Below are 27548 nucleotides of genomic sequence, written 5' to 3' on the forward strand. Positions count from 1 at the left end.
TTGGACACAAATGAGACAACTGAATAATAACAAAACAACCTAGAAGATGAAAAACTGAAGGCTCAAAGTCCTAATTATGCCCAAAGCTGCAAAAATACTAGGTACCTGTGAATAATGAATCTTGAAAAGTAGTGGCATTCTTTGAATTTTCCCTATTTCAAGTTAATTATATGTAAAATATGGTAATTGGTTACAGCCCAATGGAAATATGCCATGAAACTTCAGGTAATGCAACCATTTAATGAAATGCATCCAGACTTAGCTGTACTGCTTTAATGATCTTTAGCAGAAATATCCTAAAAGTTAACAAAATAAAGATTTTCCCCATGAACTTAATGCAAAAGAATGAGAAAGTGGATTGAAGCTGAGCAGAAGATTGAAGTGGTCATTGCTGTAGAAAAAGGAGAATGTTTTGAGTAAACTGACCAAAAAAAAAAAAGGATATCTCTAAAATAGAGGTTCTGAACCTGAGGTCTGTGAACTGTTTTTTTAAAAAGTTATTAAAAAATAACTATTTCAATAGAATTAATTTCCTTTGTAATCCTATGTACAGGGTGGACCAAACATCATGATTTTAAAATAACTTTTTGAAAATTATTTTTTCTCTATTTTTTGCCATTTATGAGATTTGATTTTTCATGTATCATGCAATTTAATTTCCTTTATAGACTGTATATGATGCTATGGTATTTTTAATTAAAAACAAAGAATAAAGGAGTTATTAAATATTGAAACCCCTTTGTGACTTTTGGACCACCTTGTATTTTATTTTATGCATTTAAATCATTACTCTGGGAGAGGGAAGCAGGGTGGTCCATAGGTTTCACCAGATTGACCAAGGGGTCCATGACACAAAGTGTCCCTGCTCTGATTTAAACTGATTATTTTATGGAGGGAAGAAAAACAATTTAGGAGATAGCTATTTCAGTCCTTGATTTTAAATCTACAATTTGCTCCCAGGAAAGTATGTAGAAAAATAGCTATAACCAAAGATTGTTCAGCAAAGTAAGTTCCTAGGTGTGTCCTGTATTCCATTCATATTCAGTCTAGGATTCCTTTTTATCTACCCGTAAACATGGCATAGATAGTTTCAAGGTTACAAATGGGTTATAAGATTAGAGATTTAGGACTAAAAGAGACCTTAGAAGTCATGTAGTCACACTCCCTCATTTGATAGATGAGGAAACTGAGTGTTAACAAAGTGTCCAAGGTCACACAGTTAGTAGATGGCAGAATTGGGATTCTAATCTAGGTCTCGGGACTCTAAGTTCAGTGCTATACCACCTTTATATGCTGCTAAATGGTTTATGCAATTTTCCTTTTTAAAAATGGATATAAATATTACAAATATTATTTATCCCCGTTTTTCAGGTTAAAAAGTGGAGTCATAAAAAGTGGAGTCATAGAGAAGGATAGTGAGTTGCCCAAGGTCCCCCCAGCTAGTCGACATCAGAGTAAAAGCCCAGGTCATCCGACTCAAGTCAAGTGTTCATATCACTATGCTACAATGTAATTTAAAATTATTTGAAGCTAAGAATACATTTTTCCTAGAAGCAATGCTATTAAAAGTGATTAACTTCTTAATCCACCTATACAAAACTATTTTATATGTAATCAACATCCAGCTATTTTGTTATATTTTCATAGTACCTGAACACCACCAATAACAAGGTTTCAGGGTTCCAGACTGGCATGCCAGGAACACAGATCTCTCCCTGCTAATCATGCAGTGAGATCAGGGACTCCCCTCAATATCAGTCCAACAGTGGTGACTCTTGTGACCCAAATCAAAAGATATAGGAGAATGGAAGTTGAAGGGTTGGATCAGAGGAAGCTTCCAGGATAAGGGCGTGAAGATCTGTAAGAATATTAAGTGGGGGGGGGGGGGGGCAAGGTTGGTGATGAAAACCCTGGGAAGAAAGTGCCAGAGGGCAGCAAAAATATGGCAACTTTTAAAATTTCCCTTTGGCCCTGGTGATGATAGCAGGTGTGCCAAAACCTTAGGACTAACGTGTAAGGTGGAAAATGTCAGTTTTCTCTAATTCTGCTCAGTTTTCCCAGGGCAGGGAACTAGTTTGGTAGTGTTAACCTTACTAAATCAGTCTGGTATCTCAATTCATTTTCATTTCACGAAATATTTATTACATGTGCAAGACTCTATTAAACACTGTGAATACAAAAGTATGATACAGACCCTGCTCTCAAGGAATTTACAATCTAATAGGTTTTAGCAGACTCTTTGTGACCCCATTTGGTGTTTTCTTGGCAGAGATACTGGAGTGGTTTGCCATTTTCTTCTCCAGCTCATTTTATAGATGAGGAAACTGAGGCAAACAGGGTGAAGCAACTTGCCTAGGGTCACACAGTAAGTGTTTGAAGCCAGATTTGAATTCATAAAGATGAGTCTTCTTGATTTCAAAGCTGGTGCTCTATCCACTGAGTCACCTAGCTACCTCTTTGGAAAGACAAGGACTCCCCAAATTATGGTCCTCCCTATATAATCCTCCTCACTTTCTCACTGGGAAGAATGGAAAAGGGAAGAGGAAAAGGAGGAGATTGTTAGATTAGGGTTACTCCAACTGCCATTTTGTAGCTGAATAAATTAAGGCCAGGAGAGGTTGTGTGACTTGCCCAAGGCCACGAAAGTACTAATTGGCAAAGACAGAATTCAAATTCAGGTCATCTGAGGACAAATCCATTGTTTTAGACACCTTAATGTGCTTTTTCAATATTCTGACAAGTCATTCCTCTATTTTCTCCCTATTATCAGTGCAGAATAATGTAGCATTAAGAAGATCTTAATTATAATAACAATACATATATAACATTTATATGTCACTTTAAGGCTTGCAAAGTGCTTTCATCACAACCACCTTCTGAGGCAGGCAATCAAAGCTTGAGATTTGCTACTAGAAGCAGGGACCATCTTACATTTTTTTTTCTATCCCCAATACTTATGGTAATTGTCCAAGGTAGGATTTGAACTCAGCATTTCCTGACTCAAGTCCAGTGCTCCTCAGCTGCCTAATATTTGATGTAAGTGAAGTTTCACTCTACTATTTTGTATCCTCTATCAAAATCACTGTATTAGTTTTGAGAAAGAGATGTCTCACTACCATGTGGTCTCAGAATTCATTTGAAAAGTGCAGCAGGCAGGTAATTCGCTGAAATTACCTGTAGTGTCTTCCACTGAAATTGGTGATATTTGAAAGTAATTGACTTAAATAAAATACTAATGGATCTTGAGGGAATAAGGATACACAGTGTTAAGAAAACGCCAATTGGTACAGGGTAATTGTATTTACTTTTGATCTATTTTGTATGTATAGTGATGGTATATGTACAAATTGTTTCCCCTACTAGAATAAAAATGCCTGGAGATCAGGGAGGGTATCTAATTTTTGTCTTTGTATCACTCGTGGCTAGACTAATGCTGGGCATATTTTTAAAATTTTGGTCCAGATCTGTGATTTCATGAGGGTTAAGAACTAGTGAGGAAATTCCCTCCACCAGTGCAAAGCATCAATTTCTCTGCAATTTCTAGTCTTGCATACTTTCTTGGAGCATAGAGAGGTTCAACAACTTGTCTAGGGTCACACAGACTGTGTGGGTCAGTCAAGACTTGAACGAAAATCATTCTGACTGAGAGACTAGCCCTCTATATACTACAGTGTATCCAGTGTCTCCGTGCCTTGCATACTTAAACAATATAGACTCAAAGCCCCTCAATATTTTGCTTGCCCTCCTCTGTACATGCTCTGATTTATTAGTGTCTTTCCTAACTTGTGGTTTCATCCGTCCAACATGAATGGCCGTGACTTCCTAAACTTTTGTCAGACTGAGGATTGTTTTGGGCAGCATTGTGAAGGATGACCTTGAGAAGGGAAGAGAATAGGCAGGAAGAGTAGTCAGCAGTCTGTAACAATAGTCCAAACAGGAAGTGATAGGGTCTGAATTATGGGAGTGATTATGAGAGGACACACGCAAGAGCTCTTATGGAAGTAAATACTCATTGACCCACTGATTGAGGCAGAATTCATAGAAATTGATGAATGGATGTGAGAACAGGCTGAGGGATGGTGAGTCAGTCAATCAATCAGCAAGCAATTATTAAACACCTACTATGTCCCAGGCACTGGGATAAAAAAAATAATCAGTCCCCACCTTCAGGGAGTTCACAGTCTAATGAATGTATGAGGAAAGCATTTACGAAGTGTTCACTATGTAGCATTGTATCAAGCACTGGGAATACAAATAGGAGAGTAAGATAGTCCCTGCTCTCAATGGACAATTATCTACAAACAGGAATGTAGAGGAAAGATTGAGTATAGTCTCAGAGGGAAGTCGCTAAGGTTAAAGAGGCCTTGGAAAAGTTTTTTGAAGATGGGGCTTTAGCTGAGACTTGAAGAAAGCCTGGGAAGGCAGGAGGCAGAGATGAGGAGAGTTACAGTTATGGGGGTTGGGGGAGGGGAGATGTTTAGAGTTGGGAGATAGAGCGTTTGGGAAAGAGAAAAGGAAAAGGGAAGAGTGGAGGATGATTCTGAGGTTTCCAGCCTTTGTAACTGGAAGAATGATGGTGACCTCAATAAAAATAGGGAAGCCCAGAGAAGAACTGGGTTAATTTAGTACAATCACTGTATTGTTTTGTTTTGGTTTTTTTTTTTTTTTTTTTGTGGGGCCAAGGGGGTTAAGTGACTTGCCTAGGGTCACACAGCTAGTAAGTGTCAAGTGTCTGAGGTTGGATTTGAACTCAGGTACTCCTGAATCCAGGGCCAGTGTGTTATCCACTGCCCAGGGTATTGGTTTTGAAATGGAGATGTTTCACTACGGAATGGTCTTAGAATTATTTTGCAGGGTGTGGTCGACAGGTAATTTATTGAAATTACCTGTAGTGTCTCCCATTGATAATGGTTATATTTGGAAGAAATTGGCTTAGATAAAATCCTAATGGATCTTGAGGTTTTGGCCATATTAATGGAATCCGATCAACTTGCATGGGCGATTTGATTGATTGCACAGCAAATAGTTGTTAAGATAGCTAATAAAATGTCCCCAGAATAGTGAGGTCAGTGATTCCACCTCGACACAAGTGTAAATGAATTCACTGGGGTTTTTATTTGTGTTTGTTTTGTTTTTTAAAGGCTAAGAAAAAAAAGCACAGAATTTCTACATGGGGGAAACTGACTGGCTATTAGGACAGACCCAGCTGGATTTTTAGCAGGGCCAGCACCATGGATGCACAGGAGAGGGAGTGACTGAAGAGTACTTCCTTTTGATCTTCACCCCAGCTTTTTCTCCCAGCTCTTCCTCTTGAAAGTGAAGCCAAGCAGCTCATTACAATAAGGAGGAGGGAATGCTGCTGGCAACTCTGTCACCATGGCAGCGGCATCTGGAGAACAGGCAAAATGCATTATTCTAGGAGCTGAGAAGATTGATTTCTGAATTTGTACTGGGAGGCTGGGTTGTCTGGGGGATGTAAAGTCAATTCTCCTTATACTCTGAATTATGTGCAGTGCCGTCATCCTTGGAAGAAGGAACTGGTATATTAAATCCTGACATGCCTTGAAGATGGTCAGTACCATCCCCCAAAAGAGAAAAAGACCTATCTGTACAAAAAATATTTACAGCAGCTAAGAATTGGAAATCAAATGTCCATCAACTGGGGAATGGCTAAACAAGCTGTGGTATATGATGGTGATGGAATATTATTGTGCTATAAGAAATGACAAGCAGAATGACTTTAGAAAGGCCTGGAAAGACTTGTATGAACTGATATATAGTGAAGTGAGCAGAACCAAGAGAACGCTGTGCACAGACAGCAATATTGTTTGATGAAGAACTTTGAATGACTTAACTATTCTCAACAATACAACAATCCAAAGGAACATTGATGAAACATACTATCCACCTTCAAAGAAAGAACTGATGTTGATGGAACAGACTGAAGCATGCTATTTTTCACTTTCTTTCATTTTTCCCCCTTTTTAATCAAGTTTTCTTGTACAAAATGACAAATGTGGTAATGTTTTACATAATCATACATGCATATTCCATATCTGATTGCTTGTTGCCTCAGGGAGGGGTGAGGGGAAGGAGGAAAGGAGGGATAAAAATTGGAATCCAAAACTATAAATAAAAGTGTTTTTTTACATTAAACAAAAAAGGTGGTCAGTCCCCAGTAAATGGGAAGCCAGGAGAAATGGAAAGGAAGAAGGAATGGGGTTAGAACTACCAGTTTAAGGTTCTTGAATACATTGGGAGCACATTATGGGCACTTCATAAATGCTAAATGATGATAATGATAAGTTTTGAAAGGGAATCATCAAGCTGTGGATTTTAAATGGATACAAATAAAGAATGAGAGACTTAAAAGTCCTCGTTTCTCCTAAATTGCTTGTTACTGTTAGCTACAACTATATTAAAAAAAAGAAAACCAAGCAACTCAGACTCTTGATATGAGGATTAAATCTCATGGTCAAAATATTTGAATTCAAATCTCAGCTCTGATATTCAGTAACTGAGTGACTCTGGGCAAGTCACCTAAGTTTTCTGTGGCTTTTTATTTCTTTTTATAATGGCCATCATGATACTTGAAATCCAATCAAATTTGTTTTTTTGTCTGTTTGTTTTTGTTTGTTGTGGCTGGTTTTTGTGTGTGTGTGTGTGTGGGGGCAATGAGGGTTAAGTGACTTGCTCAGGCTCACACAGCTAGTGTTAAGTGTCTGATGTCAGATTTGAACTCAGGTCCTCCTGAATCTAGGACCAGTGCTTTATCCACTGCGCCACCTAGCTGCCCCAATCCAATCAAATTTGACAAATACTTATTAAGGCTTTAGTACACGCATGGCCCTGTGCCTATTCATGAAGATATGAAGATAGAGTGAAAAATAGAACCTGCCCTCAAAGGGCTTACATTCTGTTGGAAAGCTATAGCATGTATTGTCATGGTTATAGATAGATAAATATAGATGTAGATATAGATATGTAAGTATGTGTGTATTTATGTATACATATAATCATGCTATATAAGCACATACATGATTATTTGAGGTAGGAGGTAAGTCTAACAATAAGAGGGTCAGAAAGCAACAAAAGCCTGGTGAAATCTCTTTGATCCTGCTTCTGTCATCCAGTGTTAGATATTCTGCCAGCTTTGTGCCATTGGCATATTTGATAAGTCTGCCATCTATGCCTTTATTGAAGACATTGATCAAAATGGCAATTCCAACACAGATACCTGGGGCACACTAAGACTTCTTTCAAGCTAACATGTAACATTATATGGCCCACATGTCTCCATTGTTTGTAAATCAATAGCTTGAAACATTTTATCCAACATTTTGCTAAAAATCTTAGGTAAATTATCTACTATTACAGAAAAATTCCATTGTTTCTGTGATTTTCTGGTTTAATAACTGTCAAAAAAAAGGAAATAAAGATAGGCTCACATGACCTCTTCTTTTTTTTTTTTTTTGCTGGGCAAGTGGGGTTAAGTGACTTGCCCAGGGTCACACAGCTAGTAAATGTTAAGTGTCTGAGGCCGGATTTGAACTCAGGTACTCCTGAATCCAGGGCCAGTGCTCTATCCACTGCACCATCTAGCTGCCCCATGACCTCTTCTTGATAAAGTCATATTGGTTCTCTATAATCACTGCTTTCTTTTTTTAGATTCCCAATCATCTCTCTTTTTTTTTTGTTTTTGTTTTTGTAGGCAAAGGGGGTTAAGTGACTTGCCCAGGGTCACACAGCTAGTAAGTGTCAAGTGTCTGAGGCCGGATTTGAACTCAGGTACTCCTGAATTCAGGGCCGGTGCTTTAACCACTGCGCCATCTAGCTGCCCCCGCCCCCAATCATCTCTTTAATAAAGTAGAACCTGGGGAATAATCAGTGAGGGTCCAACCCTCAGAACCAATAAAGGGGACTCTTTGCTGCCAACCCATGTAGAAGATTTGTTGAGCTTGCTTCCGATGGTCACAACAATATATAATAGACATGCCCTGTCCCCAATTCAGAGCATATGCAGGTGTTATTTCCTGTCTGCCTTCAAGTTGGCAAATAAAGCCTTTTAATTTGATTTGACCTGACAAACAGGTCAAATCACATTGTCTTTTTCCTGGTGGTGATTGAGAGAAGAAATGCTATAAGCTCCTGGGTGATAAGAGAGATGCCCAAGGCTTTTATTTCCATAACTAGACAGCCATATGGTCCATGAACATAAGACCCTGATGTTTCTTCTGTCCTTGTTGTGTTTCTTTCCCGATCTTAAGTGAAAGAATATTGGAGAGAGAACAATCTTGTGAGTTTTGCAAGTTTGAAAGAGCCAGCAGTTTCCTAGTAATTGAGCCCAGTGAGCAGTGTCTTCTGACGTGCAATCTGCTTGACCCATATCATCAGTGGATAGGCCTGGCAGCCAAGACACCATGTGTTTGCTGTAGGCAAAGGAGTAACTCATTAATTGGCTAGGCTGTACCTGAAAATGAATTCAGTGGGAGAATGATTATTTGTAGCTTCCATTTTGGGTTTAAGCCTAGTCTCTGCAGGGACCAAATTGGTAAAGAGGAGAATGTGGCCCTACTTCTGCGGAATGTGTTTATACTTCTGGTTTTGTTAAGACACTTTGTAGGGACAGCTAGGTGGCGCAGTGGACGGAGCACCGGCCCTGGATTCAGGAAGACCTGAGTTCAAAACCAGCCTCAGACACTTAACAATTACTAGCTGTGTGACCCTGGGCAAGTCACTTAACCCCAATTGCCTCACCAAAAAAAAAAGACACTTTGTATCATTTTGTAAAAGTTAATTGATGTTAACTGCTTATTGTTGATATCAAAGAGCTATCAAATAGTTAAATGATACTGAGGAGATTCTAACTGGTACTGGCAAATGATAATGGGCAATAGTCACTGGTGATTGATATTGGGGGCTTGAGCTGATCACATTAGAAGTACCCCACCAGATAACAGAAAGATAACCTCAGCGGAGGAATGAGGTCAGCTAAGCACTAGAGTCTTGATCCATTAGGGCACATGTGGGCTGGCCTACAAGAACTACAAGTATGTTCCAGAGTTGGTTTTTTCTCTTCATCTTCAGGAACTGAAGGCAAGTTCGTTGGAAATTTGTAGGCTCAGGTCTTTCTCCCTCTGTGAAAACTAGGACATTGGCTCTTTAGTTCTGTGGTCCCTCTCCCATTCTCCACAATCTTTCAACTATGACTGATGGTGGCTAAGTAATCATGTTGCCAGCTTTTTTCATTACTTTAGTTGTAGTTCATTTAGGTTAGATGACTTGAATTTACAAGGGCTGCTAGGTGGTTTCACCATCTTACTATCTTGAATATATTAACTCCCTTTTAATAATTTCTATTCGGGTATTTCCAGTGCACATATCATTCTATTTGGCAGAGAAAACAAGCTAAAGAACTGAGTAGTACTATCTTCTCTCTGATGTCAGTCATTATTGACCCCTCCACATGAAGCACTGATCCCATCCCTACTTTGATTTTTCCTTTCTTCCAACATAGCTAACCCTCAACTCCCTCTTTTTGTTTTTCTTTCCTTTATAAAACTGTAGCTCATTGTAGGCTTTGGAATACCTGACACTATTCCTCTAGTACTATTTTGTGTCTTTGTAGCTTTCTTCTCTTGCTGGCTTTTGTTTCATCTTCTGTGCATTTCTTTTTTAAAATCTAAGTTGGTTGGTTAGATCTGTGTGAGTGCACATTGTTCTTTTCAGAAAACTCATTTTCCCTCTAATTTGGAATTATTTCCCTTTATGTTTCCAAACTTTCATTCTTAACTTTCCCCATCCCTCCCTCATTCATTTCCCCTATAGTCTTTTACTCTAAAGGATTTTATCTGTCCCTCTTTTGAATCCTTTGAAATAATAATCTACTAAAACTTTGAATTAATTAGCCTATTCCCAGATTTCCTATCCTTTATCATACATTTTAAGATACAATGATCACTTCCCCAATAAGGATACCATTATTTCTAACCTAGTAACAAGGTTTTGTTTTTTTTCCTAGTTAGAACCACTGTTGGTTCCTCCACTTTTTGAAGGATGAAATTATCATTAAAACAACAAAGATGTTTATTCAATGGTCTGTTTTTTATAGGAGAAAGAGAGCTTGAGCAAATGTTTGGAAAGTTGAAGTTTCTTATCACCCTACAACAAGCCTCTGTCACAGACTTTTGACCTATTCCCTGAATTCTTCATCTATACTTTTTTTTTTCTGTCCAGAGTAGTATGTTCTGCTGACAATGTCACTTATGTTTCCTTCTCCATTCATCTTCACCCAAACATTCTCTATCATACTTTCCCACAATGGTCCTGGATTTACTCACACAAATATGCCTTCTCCATATCCTGTTCCTTTTGAATAAGATAAAACATCCAGAGTCATATTCTATTCATGGATTTTCCCCCTTCATTATGACTTGTGACTGGTTTGATTGTCCCCTTCCCCCTTTCTCAATTGGATAAATGGTGGTCAAATTGACCAATTTATCATTTTGGGTCATGCAAACATATCTTAAATGAGATAATTAGTTATTTGGGACTTCATGTTTTTTGAAATATTTGCCTCACAAAGCACTGGCTCAGGCACTCGTAGCTCATGAAATTTTCTAGTCAGTTATCTGGGCCAAGGCCTGTATAGTTTCATTTTCTATTCCATGAAAATTGGCTGCATAAGAGTTGGAGGATGGGTAGGGATGACTTCCAAAATTCTGGATGATATCACATGTTTGAGAAACCTCATCTTTATAAATGTGACCTAACTACTATTTTAAATTATAATGGGGCGAGCAGATATCTCCTGTTTTGTTTCAGTCTAAGTGACCATGTGGAAACTTGAGAGGAGCCAGTTTCCAGTCATGATGACTCAGGGGTTGGCACTGTGTGAGGATGAAGTCTCTTAATTGATTGAGGAGTGGGAAGAACTAATGGCTTGGGGTCCTGAGCCAGAACTGAGTGGGTAAACAACAGGAGGTAAACAAAAAGCCCTTAAAGTCTTTCTTTCCTTTGTGGCTGTGGGCAAGGTTTAGCTACTTCAAGCTTTCCTGAGAGTGGGAGGAGGGGTGATTGGGTATTATCAGCCAGAAGTGGCCGGGTGACCCTGTGAATTTGGGAGATCCAGAAGTCCCATCAGAGACCACACCAGAGGTCCAAACTGAATGAATGGTGAGAGTAGTACTGGCGATCAGACTCAGAAGCCTGAAAAAAACTGGCCAGACTCAGCAGCAGTAGAGTGGCCCAGTCCAGTGGACAAGTGGACACCTTGGCCCAGCCCAGCAGTAGTTGTGGCTAGTAGCTAAGCAACATTTTCAAATCAATAGCCAAGCCCAATGAGGAACTAGATCTTTAGGCGAGCAACCTATTTGATTTAGCTGAGCAGTGCTACACTTTGTCGGTTACTGATACTTTGCAGCAGACTTGATGAGGACTGACTTGACAAAGGGAGAAAAGGATTTCCAGGACTAGGAATTGGGAGATAACCCCCCCCCCTTTTTTTTTTTGCCACATTTGTTCTCTACACGTATGCTTCACTACCCCATACTTTTTATTTTTATTTTATTTTATTTTTTTTAGTGAGGCAATTGGGGTTAAGTGACTTGCCCAGGGTCACACAGCTAGTAAATGTTAAGTGTCTGAGGCCGGATTTGAACTCAGGTACTCCTGACTCCAGGGCCGGTGCTCTATCCACTGCACCATCTAGCTGCCCCTTACCCCATACTTTAAAGTAGATCTCACTTTTCCCACAGACCCTGGGTATATTGGTGAGGAAGTATACCCATAGATATAGCATATCTCCAGCCCTAATCTCCCTACTGACCTCCAGTCCTACCTTGCCAACCATCAATTTGGGATACCCCAAATTGGGTAGATACCCATAGGCATCTTTGTTTGTTTGTTTTTTGTGAGACAATTGGGGTTAAGTGACTTGTCCAGGGTCACACAGCTAGTAAGTGTCAAGTATCTGAGGCCAGGTTTGAACTCAGGTCCTCCTGACTCCAGGGCCGATGCTCTCTCCACTGTGCCACCTAGCTGCCCCTCCGTAGGCATCTTTGACTCAAGTTGTCCAGATAGAACTCATTATCTCTGCCCCTTCTTCACCAACCCTTCGTTCTTCCCAACTTCTCTATTACTATAAGGGAGTACCATCCTCCCGGTCATCCAGTCTCTCACGGCCTCAGGGTTAGCCTCAACCCTTCATCTACACTCAGCCTACATGCCCAATCCGTCGCCAAGTCTTGGAGTTTCTACCTTTACAACATCACTCACATTCGTCTCCTCTCCACTCACACTTTGGATACCATGGTTTAGGCCCACATTTGCTCAGACCTAGACAACTCTAGTAGCCCTCTATTTGGTCATCCCACTTCAAGTCTCTCTCCTCTCCACTCCATTCCACTCAGCAGCTAATGTGATTGTCCTAAAGGTTATTATTATCTCTTTACTTGATAGATTCCAGTGGTTCTAAGATTTGATCCTGAAGGATCAAATAAAAATTCTTCTTTTGAGCTTTTAAAGCCCTTCACAAACTGGTCCCTTCCTATCTTTCCAGTCTTCTTACTTTTGACTACCTGGGATGCACTCCCTCTATGATACAGGTACACCAGCCTCCTTGCTGCTCCCCACACATGACACTTCATCTCCCCTCCCCCTCACCTCTGTGCATTTACTCTGGTTGTCCACCATGCCTGGAATGCTTCCCCCCTTTACCTCCAACTCAAAGTTTCCTACAAGATGATGTTCAAATCCTACTGCTTGCAGGAGGCCAATCCTGATCCACCCATGCCCTAGGTTCCCTCTACAAGTACTTTTAATTTACATTGTATATGTCATTGGTACATGGTTATTTGCATATTGTCCCCTCTATTATACTGTGAGGTCCTTGAAAGAAGAGATTGTTTTTGCCTTTCTTTGTATCCCCAGTGATTAGCATGGTACCTGTCACGTAGTAGGTGCTTAATAAATGCTGTTGACTGATTAAATGACTGACTCCAAATCCAGCACTTTCCCAAATCTTTTGAGGCATCTAGTTGGCATAGTGGGTAGAATACTGGAATAACACTTGGAAAGATATGAATTCAAATCCATCTTCAGACACAAATAACTGTGAACCTGGGTAAGTTACTTAGACTCTGTTAGTCTCCATTTCTTTATCTGTAAAATGGGGATAATGGTATTTACCTCCCAGACTTGTGATGATCAAAAGAAATAACATGTAAAGCTTTTTGCAAAACTCAAAGTGCTATATAAATGCTAGCTATTATTATTATTCTTAATCTATTCTGTATATCTTGTGGGGGCTAATTTCTAACTATTATTTAGCTTGTAATAGTGTATATTATTAATTTTGATCCATTCATATTTTGATTTATTTTGTGGGGCAATGGGGGTTAAGTGACTTGCCCAGGGTCACACAGCTAGTAAATGTCAAGTGTCTGAGGTCGAATTTGAACTCAGGTCCTCCTGAATCCAGGGCTGGTTGCTTTATCCACTGTGCCACCTAGCTGCCCCCTGATCAATTCATATTTAAGAGCTAATTGCTTTGCAACATTTTTATGGCACCATTCAGGTCAGACAAAAATAATCCAATTGGGTATTTCATTGTTTATGGAGTCATTACACATTTTCTCTCTCTTTTATCTTGAGCGTTTTCCTCTATTTTATAATTATTTGAGAAACAGCTGCAGCATAGTGGCTAGAGAGGTGGCCCCAGAGTCAAGGAGACCTAGGTCAAGTTCCATCTCTGACACATAATGGCAATATGACCTTGGGCAAGTCACTTATCTCGATGCCTCTGCCATCTTTATAAGATTATAAGTTTCAAAGCAAAAAAAAAAAATAATAGGGGGCAGCTAGGTGGTGCAGTGGATAAAGCACTGGCCCTGGATTCAGGAGTACCTGAGTTCAAATCCAGCCTCAGACACTTAACACTTACTAGCTGTGTGACCCTGAGCAAGTCACTTAACCCCCATTGCCTCTCAAAAAAAAAAAGTTTCAAATCAAGTGCCACTATGCATCAAGGAGGAAATTCCCCACTTGGATGAGATTACAGATTCAATAAAAAATAAAAATAAATGTAAAAGTTGTGATTATTAGCAAAATAACTACAATAATAGTAACACTAAAATCTGATCCTTCTTTGTAGCCATTGAGATGGATTCAACAGCTTTTCTTGGCTTTGAACCAGAAACTAGAAACCAATAATTTTTCTGGGTTCATAGAATTTCAGATTGGGAGGTACCTTAGAGGTCATCTACTTTTACTTGCATTTAAAGATAAGAAAACTGAGAAGGGATTGGCTTAAGGGCATGTACAATGAATGAGTAGACTTGGGATTCCAATCCAGATCTCGTAACTCCCCAAATCTATCCTACTTTCCACTATACCATACTATTTGTCAATAAACTCAGAAATAGTGCTAGTCTGTATCTTGTGAGCTTGCTTTGCATCTTTTTCCATAGTATATTTTAAAATGTCTTTTGTCCTTTTTGGAGGATGAAGATAAAGACCCTCTTAGTTAGCAGCTGCACCCATGTCTGAGCAAAGAGTAATGGTCCCCTGCCAGCAGGAATGCAAAGTCTGGCACATGGCAGGGCTTAATAAATGCTTATTGACTGAGTGATTGTTCCTGACTTTCCTATGCAAGATTTGCTCTTTCTCTTCATTTTCCTTGTTGCAAAGCACTGAATGGCCTTTTCTTTGTTGATAATCAATCAATAATAGAAGCACAAAACATTTTCAGCCTTGGTAACTAATCAGCCCAATCCTTGACAAGCTATTAAAGACTTTGACATCTCCTAACCTTTAAAATGTCAAGACTCAGTGGTCTTGTCAAGATGTTGCAGAGGCTGTGTCTGCATGGTCCGAAGTAAAGTGGAGACTGAGTGATTAAAGTAAGTTAGATCATTGTAGAAAGTGGACCTCTGTTTAGGGTCTAAGTTAGAGCAGTTACTTCCTCCCCCACCTGAATCCACTAATCACATATTATAGCTAATTTATTTTGTACTGCTTTGGAGATAGTTAACTGGTGAAATGGTCATCATAGTTGGTTAACTGGGTTGCTAAATTTTCATAATAATAAAAAATACTTAATATTTCTGATATGAGAGTATTGGGAATTATTAATAATTGATTCCTTACTTTCAAATAAAGGAATAAAACAGAAAGGAAATACTAAATGCTTCATTAGAAACTAAGATATTTCTTAAATCCTATAAATGAATCAAATATCTCGTTTTTATATAAAGAGTTGTGCAGAAGTCCTATATTGTGCCTGATCTATTGTCTATGTACTTTCAGCACATATTAAACAAGCCATTATGACTCTGGTAATCTAAGATCATTTACTAGCCACCCAGCATCTATTAAAAATAATAAATATATATAAACACATAAATATATAAACAAAAAATATATAATATATATTCCTGAATTTCCTTAGGAAGAATCTGATGAATTCTAAGTGGGAAAAAAACAAAACCTCACCCCTGCTTAAAGCTTATGTGCATTCTCACAACGTGGGCACAGTCACACATGCGTACAAAGCTCCTTTGCTAGTGTTTTCCCTCCACTATGCTCTGGAATTCAGCTCCTTTTGTCCCCCCCAGTGGCATTAAAATGGTGACTGCCATTCAAATGGACTGAAGCCCCAACACATCTCCAGATTGTGATAATGCATACATACCCTCTGATGAATCAGAGTGTCTTTGTTTTCTCGAGCCTGAAGCTGTATAACAAATACTCTGAGAGATTTTAAGCTTCACATATCTATATTTTGACATGATGAATCTTCCTCTTTATCTTTTAATTAAAAGGGAAAGGATCGTAGGTTTTCTGGTTGAGAAGATAGCTCCTTTCTGGCATGCTGGCCAGAAAACGGATCTGTTTCCACAGCTTAGGGAGTTTGGTGAGTTGAATAATTTAGTCCAAAGGAGTAATATGTCGAGAAAAGGAATTTAAGTAAGGGTTTAAATAATGCAGATTAATTTAGTGCTCTCATGATGGTTGACTTAAACGTATACAAGAAATACATGAGATCACATGCTAATTATCATTTTCTCTTGTGCATTGCAGAGCACACAGATCATTGCAGTGTGGGAAGAATTGATGATTGTTTAAATTTTTTTCCTTAAGACATTTAAATATAGTCACTTCTAGCTACTCCCAGGTACTCAATTTGATTTGGGTTCACATGCACTCAAATTAGAGTTCAGAGGCTCCATTCCTACTCAGAATACCCCCTGAAAAGACCAAGCAGTTTTCCTATTAATTAACTCTTTTTTTGGGTTGTTTTAATTAACTCTTGCAAATGCACATGGATCATTGCAAATGAGATCACAGTTAATAAGACCTGTCACAATGGAAATCACTATCTCTCTTGGATCTATATTTTTTTCTCTCCTTTATGCCCCGCTGCCTTCTTCATTCCAAACCTATTTTTTTCTTCCTATTGGCCATTGATGTGGCCCAGTGGATAGTGCGCTGCACTTGGAGTAAGGAAGACTGAGTTTAAACCCTCCCTCAGACACTTGCTAGTTGTGTGACCTTGGGCAAATCACTCAGTCTCATGTGCCTCAGTTTCTTCATCTACAAAAAGGGGATAAGAATAGAATCTCCTCTCAGGGAGTTTTTGTAAGGATCAAATGAGATAATGTATGTAAATTCACATTACAAATATATTACATGAAAAAAACAAACAAACAAACAAAAGGGGGCAGCTAGATGGCGCAGTGGTAAAAGCACTGGCCCTGGATTCAGGAGTACCTGGGTTCAAATCCGGCCTCAGACACTTGACACTTACTAGCTGTGTGACCCTGGGCAAGTCACTTAACCCCCATTGCCTAAAAAAAAAAAACCCAAATATATTACATGGTGGATAGATAAAGCACTGGCCCTGGATTCAGGAGGACCTGAGTTCAAATCCAGCCTCATACTTGACACTAGCTGTGTGACCCTGGACAAGTCACTTAACCCTCACTGTCCTGTGTGCCCCTCCCCCAAATATATATATTTATAAATTACATGGATTAAAGTTGCAGTAAGCTTTGCAAACTTGAAAGCACTATAGAAATGCTAACAATTATTATTCATCATTGATATTAGTTGTAGTTTCCAAATGTTAAAGAGCTGATCCTTGATGTTTTAACTGTTAAAGCTTTAAAAGAGTTTTCTGATGGTGGTTCCTGGCAGTAAAATGATTATTCATTCGGATGAACAATCCAATGATTTGTTTGTTCTGTGACATGAAATGTACAGAGACAGCTAGCTATAAGTTTGTTGAGTTATTATTCTCTAGGGAATTCACAAACAATATATTCTCCTTGGGCTAAAAAAACCTTCTCTTTAGGAGAGGCAGTAAACAACTTGAACCCCACAACCAGGTAGAAGGGGTCTCTACTCTCTGATTCTGTTGAAAAACAAAAGAACAGAGAATTTGTCCCTTCCGACACCAGAGGCACATTTTTCAGTTTTGTGCCTGCACAGGATTGCTTCACCAAGTACTGGTCCAAACATACCTCATGATTTCTACTTAATCTGATTTATGTAACACCTGTGTGCAGGCTATAGCTGATATTTTTCTATTGACTTTTGGCTCTTTTTTTTCATCCCAAAAGATTTCATTTTAAGGGTATGGCCTATATTTTGAGATGGCCTATATTGTGATCAATATGGTATATATTATTTCCACTTTGCAGCTTCTGCTTTGAAAGGTTAGATGTTTAGTGTTTGGAATGCTTTTTTTCTTTTTTTAAAAATTCAATTGTATTTTCCTTTCATTTCTTAATTCTTTTCCTCCCCTCTCCTCTCTGCCATCCATTGATAAGGCAAGAAAAACAAAACCTATTATAAATACCTATAGTCATGTAGAACAAATTCCCACATTTGCCAAAAAAAAAAAAAAAGAAAAGAAAAAAGAAAGAAAGAGAAAAAGAAAGAAAGAGAAGAAAATACATTTTGGTTTTCACTGAGCCCATTAGCTCTCTATCTGGAAGTGCATGGCATGTTTCCTCATGAGCCCTTTGGAATTGTGGTTGGTCATTGTATCAGTCAGTTATTAAGTCTTTTGAAGCTGATTATCTTTACAATATTCATAATATTATAGAAATTGTTCTTGGGGCAGCTACATGGTTCAGTGGATAGAGCGCCAGCACTGGATTCAGGAGGGCCTGAGTTCAAGTCTGGCCTCAGACATTTGACGCTTGCTAGCTATGGACCCTGGGCAAGTCACTTAACCCCAATAAAGAAAAAAAAAAGATTCTTTTTCTCAGTTTTCTACCTTCCTTCTAATTTTAGCAGCATTGGTTTTGTTTGTATGGAAACTTTTAAATTTTATGTTATCAAAATTATCCACATGTCCTACTATGACCCTTTTATTTCTAGTTTGGTCATGAACTCTTCTTCCTTTATTCATGTCTGACAGGTAATTTCTTCCATGTTCTAATTTACTTGTGCTATTTAGATCATATACCCATTTTGAATTTATCTTGCTATAGGGTGTGAGATGTTAGTCTATACCTAGCTTCTGCCAGATGGCTTTAGAATTATTTTTTCAATGGAAAAAGTCATAATTATATAAATTATATATGCATATATGTATTGTGTATCTCTCTCTCTCTCTCTCTCTCTCTCTCTCTCTCTCTCTCTCTCTTCCTTGGTACATGGTACATTCAAGGTCCCCTGCAAAGGGGTTCCAAATTACCTTTCTAGCCTTATTTCACAATATTTCTCCATAAACATTTTATGTTCTAATCCATTGGTTAGAACTCACATAGATTATATTTGATTCAATTCAACAAACATATATTAAATACTGTATGCAAAGAACAGAGAAAAAGGATTAAGGAGGATATTTATGAGAAAGATTTTGCTCGAGTTAAAAATAACTGTGCTGTAAATTCTGACAAAGGACAAAGAGAGACCATGGGGTGTGCATTATCCCATGAAGAGAAAGAAAAGAAGTGGTAAGGAAGAGACGTTGGGTCATTCAGTTATTCACTCCAGCTACTAGGTAACAACAATGTTCAAGGACAACTCATTTATTGTTCAAAGCCAACAGGGAATGTTTGTGTGAGAGGAACACAGAGGAGAAGAGAGAGCCAAGAGGAGGCAATAAACCAGCCTTAGGATGGAAAAAAAAAGGATGGGAGAAAAGCTACCCATTTTAATAGGCTTCTATATACACTCAGTATGGCTGACATAATATTTTAAATGCATGAGCAGATGATTGTTTTCCAGGAGCATACAAATGTGCTAATAAAACCCTAAAGTATGAGCACATCTCTCAAGGCTGCAGTGGAAAGCAGAAGGCATAGGGAGATAGCTTTTAAAGCCAGAGTAGATTGAAGATCATCCAAGCAAGAAAACCTCAATGATTATGAGCTCTGTAACTCCCATACAGATGAACTCCCTGTGTACTGACCTCAGAGAGGGTTTTGAATCTTCAGCCTTTTGTTAATATCTGCCCTGATTTCTGTGGATTTCTTTGTGTGCCTTATCCGAATTGTTATCTACTCCAAATTTGCCTTTCTTCCCTTTTAAAAATAGAAATATTTTCTTAAAATTCATATGGAAGATCAATTCAACCAACTAAAGTTGGTTAGTGACTCTTTACATTTAAATAAATTAATTACAATGCATAAAGTATAACAGCTTTTTGGTCCTTCCAAGTTCTCATTAGGATTCTTTGTCTATTCAGTCTCCTTCGTTTTTCCTCATCTGATCATAGTATATACTCTTGTACTCTTCTCTTTTCAGTTTATGTTATTTCACAAAATTCTTTCTAGACATCTCTGGATTCTTTATGCTTGTTGGTCTTAACTGTGCATTACAGCATTCCATTACATTCATTTTTTATCTCATCTGTCATTTAATCTGCATGGGGAAGAACCCCCACTTCCTCTATCAGTGAAAATTAACAACTCTGAAACTTGGTCTTTCCATGTTTTTCAAGAATCAACCTGCTTGGGGGCAGCTAGGTGGCATAGTGGATAGAGCACTGGCCCTGGAGTCAGGAGTACCTGAGTTCAAATCCGGCGTCAGACACTTAACACTTACTAGCTGTGTGACCCTGGGCAAGTCACTTAACCCCAATTGCCTCACTAAAAAAAAAAATCAACCTGCTCATCATTCCTTACAGAACATTAGTATTCCATCACATTCAAATACCACAACTTTTTTAGCCATTCCTCAATTGATGGGCATGCCCTCAATGTCCAGTTCTTTGCTACAACAAAGAGAGTTGCTATAAATATTTTAGGTTCTTTTCCTTTTTCCCTGATCACCTTGGGAAACAGACCTAATAGTGGTATTGCTGAGTCAAAGGGAATACACAGTTTTATAACTCTTTGGGCATAGTTCTAGATTGTTCTCCAAAATGGTTGCATCAGTTCAGTTCCACCAATAGGGCATTAGTGTTCTTTTTTTTTCATCCTCTCCAACATTTGTCATTTTCCCCTTCTATCATTTTAGCCAATCTGATAGGTGTAAGATGACATTAAAATTGTTTTGATTCGCATTTCTCTGGTCAATAATGATTTAAGCATTTTTTATATGACTATGTAGCTTTGATTTCTTCATTGAAAAACTGCCTGTTCGTATCCTTTCATCATTTATTGATTGGGGAATAACTCATATTCATATAAATTTGACAAAATTCTCTATATACTTGAAATATGAGAACTTTATATGAGAAACTGTCTACAAAATTCCCCCCCTCCCATTTTTCTGTTTTCCATGCTTGCTTCTTTCTGATACCTCTTTCAAGGTATATTCCCAAAGATGGAATTATTGGATCAAAAAGTGTGGTCATCTTTGTAACTTTTACTGTGGGTTGCCAGATTGCAATCCAAAAATATTTTATGTTTACAATTTTATCTGCAATAAATAAGTGTCTTTCCACAACTGTTCTTAGCCCTCATTGAACTTCATTTAGTTAATCTTGACAGTTTGTTGGGTGTAAAACACTCCCTTTCCTCTGAATAATTCTTAGTAGGGGACAAGCCTTTTAAATGCCTTTCTCACACAGTATGTGAACCTTTTGACAATCTAGCAGAAGGTGGAGAGATGGAGACATAAAGCATTGATGAACACTGTTTAGCAGTGGCTTTCAGCCATGCTAATCAGTAGGTTCTCTAGTCTTACCTCAGTTCTCAAGAGGCAATTCACTGGATTGTTGGTGCCTGTGGCAGGAATGTGGCAGGGATGAAGCTACTAATGGCTTTTTTGAAGATTTTTCTCAGTTTGGGCTTCACCAGGACAATATCCTGGCTCAGCAGAGATTCAAAGCCAAGGTATCCCAGTGAGATTAAGGAACAAAAGAATAAAACCCAGCCTGGTATTGTGGGCACAGTAAAAAGGGTTTAGGAGCTAGGGTTTATGGGATGGACTACGGTGAGGAAATGAAGCAACTAAGTAGAGCATATTCCTACTCTGAGGTCCTTCTGAACATCCCTGAAATATAGAGCATTTTCATTAGGATTACAGAATCACAGGTCTAGATCTGAAAGAGACCTCAAGAAGCTATCTATTCTAATCACTTCATTTTATAAATGAAGAAACTGAGTCTTAGGGAAGTTAAGCCTCTCTCCCAAAGTCACACAGGTTGTTAAGTGCCAGAAGTAGGATTTGAAACCAACTCCTCTGATTTCAAAGCTCATACTTCATGGCCAGGGTGTTCTAGAAATCTCTTCTAGTCGACAGGCATACCAATTCTGGGGGAATGGGGTGGGGATCTGGGACAGATACGTAGGGTCACGTTGGACTGTTTGAGTAGGGCTATCCCCAGTCCATCCCTGTAATAGAATCTTCCTACTTCATTGAGGGACCAAGATTGGGACACAACAGCACAGACTCCAGGCAGAAACAAAAAAAACCTGGTGGTATCAAGAGAATGGAGTTCTAGGGGTAGCTAGGTGGCACAGTGGATAAAGCACTGGCCCCTGTATTCAATAGGACCTTAGTTCAAATCTGGCCTCAGACACTTGACACTAGCTGTGTGACCCTGGGTAAGTCACTTAACCCTTATTGCCCCACCAGAGAGAGAGAAAGAGAGAGAGAGAGAGAAAGAGAGAGAGAGAGAGAGAGAGAGAGAGAGAGAGAGAGAGAGAGAGAGAGAGAGAGAGAGAGAGAGAGAGAGAGAGAATGAGAATGGAGTGTTCTTTGGGGGCCTGAAAGCAGAATGCTCATTCAATAGTAAGTCCTCGCTGAAGATTGAATAAGCATTTCTTGAACTTACATTCTATTAGAAACAACATGAATACAGGTAAATAAATATATAAAATATATAGACTATGTAACATTTTAAAGAATAAATAAAAATAAACCTGGGAGGGAGTGCAGGAAGAGAATAAGTAACTGAAGGGTTAAGAATTGGCTTTGGTAAAGAGATGGCCCTTAAGCTAAGCCCATAAGGAAGTTCATGACTCCAGGAGTTAGAGGTGAGAAGGATGTGTATTTCAGGCAAGGTGAATATCCTGTGCGAAGTCAGAGACCGGAGATGGAATATTGAGTTTCTGAAATAGTTAATAGGCTGGTTTGGATGGAACAGAGGGTATGAAGGAAGCAATGTGTAATAAAAATGAGAAGAGGGAATGGAGCCAGAGTGTGGAGGGCATGAAGTGCCAAAGAGGGGAGTTTATATTTTAATCCTTGGGCAATAAGAAACCACTGGTACTTCTTGAGAAGCCAGTGGCGCTGCCAGATATGCTGTAGAATTTTCATTTTGGCAACTGTGTGAAGGGTAGACTGGAATGGGGAGAGACCAGAGGCAAGGAGACTAATTAGTTTTTTGTCTGTTTTTGGTTTTTTGCAGGGCAATGAGGGTTAAGTGACTTGCCCAGGGTCACACAGCTAGTAAGTGTCAAGTGTCTGAGGCCGGATTTGAACTCAGGTACTCCTGAATCCAGGGTCGGTGCTTTATCCACTGTGCCACCTAACTGCCCCCAAGGAGACTAATTAGGAATATATTCTAATAGTCCAGATGAGAGGAAAACGAACCCTGCTCAATAATTCTCTGGAACTCAGCAGCATTGATGTGTCAAAGGCATGATCATTTATTTTCATTCTCATGAGAATGGACACTTGTAAGTAAGTGCTACAGCCAGCAAATGCAAGTGCAGAGAGTCAGGGCTCACAGGCCTCTTTTTAATTCCTGGTCCCTAACTCGAAATGGACCCTCCCCTTTTTCGTCACTGGCCAGATTACTTAAGGGTTACAATCTACTCAGGAAAGCTAGCTAACTGGAATGCAGTATTCTTTTTTTGTTTGTTTGTTTTTTGGTGGGCCAATGAGGATTAAGTGACTTGCCCAAGGCTACATAGGTAGTAAGTGTCAAGTGTCTGAGGCTGGCTTTGAACTCAGGTTCTCCTGAATCCAGGGCCAGTGTTCTATCCACTGTGCCACCTAGCTGCCCCTGGAATGCAGTATTCTTAACTCTAATTTCCATAATTATTCTTTGGGTTCTCAACCAATGGGGGAGGTGACACAGGGACATTTCTTCAATCTTCCCTTATATGGACACAGCCCAGAAGAGGACCTCATGGAGACCAGCTCAGGGCTACTTGAACCATGTGATCTGTTTGCTGGAGGGGAGAGGGACTGGAGGGGACTGAGACCTTTGTCCTCAAACAGGTCCGGAGGATTGTCATTTGAATGGTGACGGTCATATCCTTATTGAGAGGAGACCATTGCCCATTTTCTCACACCAGATGAAGGACAATCAGAGCCTAAAGGACATTGTTGTCTGTGTGAGTGGAGAGACTGTTGTCTGGGTTATTTTGCCCCAATCTCTGTCCCTCAATAAAAGGGGCAGCTCCTATTGTAGGGAAGGAGGGTTTTTATCTCTAACTTTATTTAACCACTCCTGGGCCCAGAGGGCCCAGAGAGTCCACTCTCTTTTCCACTTTAAGGGCCTCTCTGCTCTGGACCCGTGAACTGCATCCGTTCCAGTTTCAATCCTGTAGGAACCTAATTTTAATGAGAGCAGGTTAAGTTCTTTTCCCCCTTTCTCCTCACACTCTTCAATCCATTATATCCTTCCAGCACTCTAGGGAAAAATCTAGTAACCCCTTTAAAAAAGGAATGAATTTAGTCTGGCATGACCTATTCTTGATGGGGGGGGGAGGGGCATGCTATCTCTAGGATAACCACTTCCTTTTCTAGGTGTTCATCATTTTAATAATACTTTCCTGAATTGTGTCAAGAATTATAGCTGAAATCACTGGTGCCTAAAATGCATACTCTCCTCTCTCCCCTTCCTTAAAGATGGGACATTGCTTCTTCTGCACTTTCAAAGTTCAAAGTGATCTTTCAAAGTTCATCAGCTGCATCTGTCATGTCTTTCAATTCCATTAGTTTGCAGTTCAGCTACATTGTGATGACCTCATCAAGGGCATCAATTTCCCAACCTATCTTGGATATCAGGTCCTTATTAGCCATTTTTGGGCTGTCCTTTCCATGTCAATGATCACTCTCCTTGGCAGAAGAAATGGAAACAAAATAAAAATTATGCAGTTCTTTGTTTCATACCTTGTCTTTTATCACCCTCCTATCCATCCCTGGCAGTAGACCTGTCACTTTGATCCTCCCCTTTCTCCCAATCTAGCAAAATAAGGAAAAATACCTTGTCTAGTCCTTAGCTTCCCTCACCAGTCTCAGCTCATTCTGAGCTTTAACATTCCTGATGCTGCTCTTTCCAATCTGTGCTCCTGTTACCTGCCTTCACTTCCCATCTTCTGTATGTCTTTAAAAAGAGATGTTAGGGGGCAGCTAGGTGCTGCAGTAGATAAAGAACTGGCCCTGGATTCAGGAGGACCTGAGTTCAAATCTAGCCTTAGACACTTGAAACTTACTAGTTGTGTGACCCTGGGCAACTTAACCCTCATTGCCCCCACAAAATAAATAAATAAAAAGAGGTTTTAGTTTAATTTGTATTTCTCTAATCAATAAGGATTTAGAGCACTTTTAATATGACTATAAATTGTTTTGATTAATTCATCAGGAAAAAATGTTGGATGGGATGTGGAAAAATTGGGATACTAATTCACTGTTGGTGGAAGTGAACTGATCTGACCATTTTGAAGAACAATCTGGAATTATGCCCATAGAGTTATTTAACTACCTGTATTCTTTGACCCAGCAATACTACTGCTGGGTCTGTTTCCAAAGATGATTAGGAAAAAAGGAAAAGAGTCTATATGTTTTAAAATATTTATAACAACTCTCTTTGTGGTAACAAAGAAATGGAAATTGAGGGGATGCCCATCAGTTGGGGAATGGTTGAACAAGCTGTGGCATATGGTTGTGATGGAATACTACTGTGATATAAGAAATGATGAGCACGTTGATCTTAGAAAAACACAGACTTGCATGAAATAATGAAGAACAAAATGAATAGAACCAAGAGAACATTGTATACAGTAACAGAAATACTGTGATTACCCCCCCTTTTTTGTGGGGCAACAAGGGCTAAATGACTTGCCCAGGGTCACACAGCTAGTAAGTGTCAAGTGTCTGAAGCCGGATTTGAACTCAGGTCCTCCTGAATTCAAGGCTAGTGCTTTATCCACTGCACCACCTAGCTGCCTCCAGCAATACTGTTTTAAGAACAGCTTTGAGGGAATAAGTAATTTGGACTATTATAAATACCTATCTACAAAGGACATATGAAGGAAGACACTATATCTAGAGAAAGAACTAACAAATAGAAGTATGAATAGAATGGTTTTACGTATGTGCACATGTATATACGTATGTATATATGTCTATGTATACACTCACATACATACTTGTGTTTAATGGTAGCCCTGGCGGGGGGTGGGGGGAGGGTGAGAAAAGGAAAAAAATAAAAAAGTTACATGATAACTTTATTATATGTTTAAAGAAATAGTAAGGGGGCAGCTAGATGGCGCAGTGGTAAAGCACCGGCCCTGGATTCAGGAGGACCCGAGTTCAAATCCGGCCTCAGACACTTGACATTTACTAGCTGTGTGACCCTGGGCAAGTCATTTAACCCTCATTGCCCTGCAAAAAAAAAAAAAAAAAAGAAAAAAAGAAATAGCAAGTTGTATATAATAGATTTGCAGTTTCATGTGCAATCATCTTTTTAAAAATTCTATGTTATGGAAATGCTTATTTTATTTCATAAATTAAAATACAATAAATAAAAAAATGTCAAAGGTTTTATTGTAAAAGTTTTTTATATTACAACCATTTCCCAATATACTCCTCCACTGTACTACATTCAACCCTCTCTTGGGTTCCCTTAATTAACGGCTTCCTAAAAGCAGTTAAGTAAACCAACCAAATAAGGATAATAGATTGAGAGCTGGAAGAGAACTCAGAGGTCATGTGGTACAACCCCCTCATTTATAGATAGGAAACAGAGCGTTGAGGAGTTTAAGTGACATGCTCAGAGCCACAAAGATAGTAAGCATCAGAGGCTTGAATCTCTGACGCTGGGACCAGTGCTTTTTCCACTGTATCTTTGACATCTCAACAGAAAGGAAGTTAATGTTTCATCCTGTTTAGGGGACCATTGAAATGAAATTGGAGTCTGGCTGCCTTTTAGTGGTGTTTTCATTTATATTGTGATCATTGTGTATTTTGTTGGCTTCCCAGATCTATCTCGGGCTTCTCTCTACAATCAGTATCATCACAAAGATTGCTGTATAGGCCTCCTTATCTTGGAATATCTAGGTGCCACACCAGCCTCCTTCTCTCACTGGTGAGTTCCTCCGAGGGTTTCCATTTGAAGAAGGGCACAGGCTCATCAATCTCCATTCTCCTCCTGGCTGTGCTTTTGACCCTAGGTGCTTTCATCCCTCCCCTTCTTCCCACACCTTTTCAATTTCTTTTCTGTGTTTCTTCCCCCTCTTAGAATACAAGCTCCTTTAGGGTAAGGACTGTCTTTATTTCTGTTTATACTTGTATAGTGCTTGGCATATAATAAGCACTTACTTAATGCCTTGTCCATCCATCCATCCATCCATCCATCCATCCATCCATCCATCCATCCATCCATCCATCCATCCATCCATTTATCTATCTATCTATCTATCTATCTATCTATCTATCTATCTATCTATCTATCTATCTATCTATCTATCTATCTATCTATCTATCTATCTATCTATCTATCTATCTATCTATCTCTTCCAGGTCATAAGTTCCTCATTCTTGTTCAATTCAATTATTAATAGTTGATTAGTGTGTATATGAAGAAGTCTTTAAAGTGATTTAGATTTTTTCTTTTGTTTGCTGGCTTCAGATGGGCAACTTTCAAGTGCAGATCTTTGGGTCTTCTGGGAAAGGTCCTTCCTGGGTAAAATTATGAGCCAGATGGTTTGTTTTCCATGTCCTCCTCTCCCCCCCTCCCTAGCACCTCACTCTGGTTGGCCCTTTTTAACATCACATTTTTTTTTTTTTTAGTGAGGCAATTGGGGTTAAGTGACTTGCCCAGGGTCACACAGCTAGTACGTGTTAAGTGTCTGAGGCCGGATTTGAACTCAGGTACTCCTGACTCCAGGGCCAGTGCTCTATTC

Source organism: Dromiciops gliroides, chromosome 5 (genome assembly GCF_019393635.1).
Source record: "Dromiciops gliroides isolate mDroGli1 chromosome 5, mDroGli1.pri, whole genome shotgun sequence".
In the NCBI taxonomy this organism is placed as follows: Eukaryota; Metazoa; Chordata; class Mammalia; order Microbiotheria; family Microbiotheriidae; genus Dromiciops; species Dromiciops gliroides.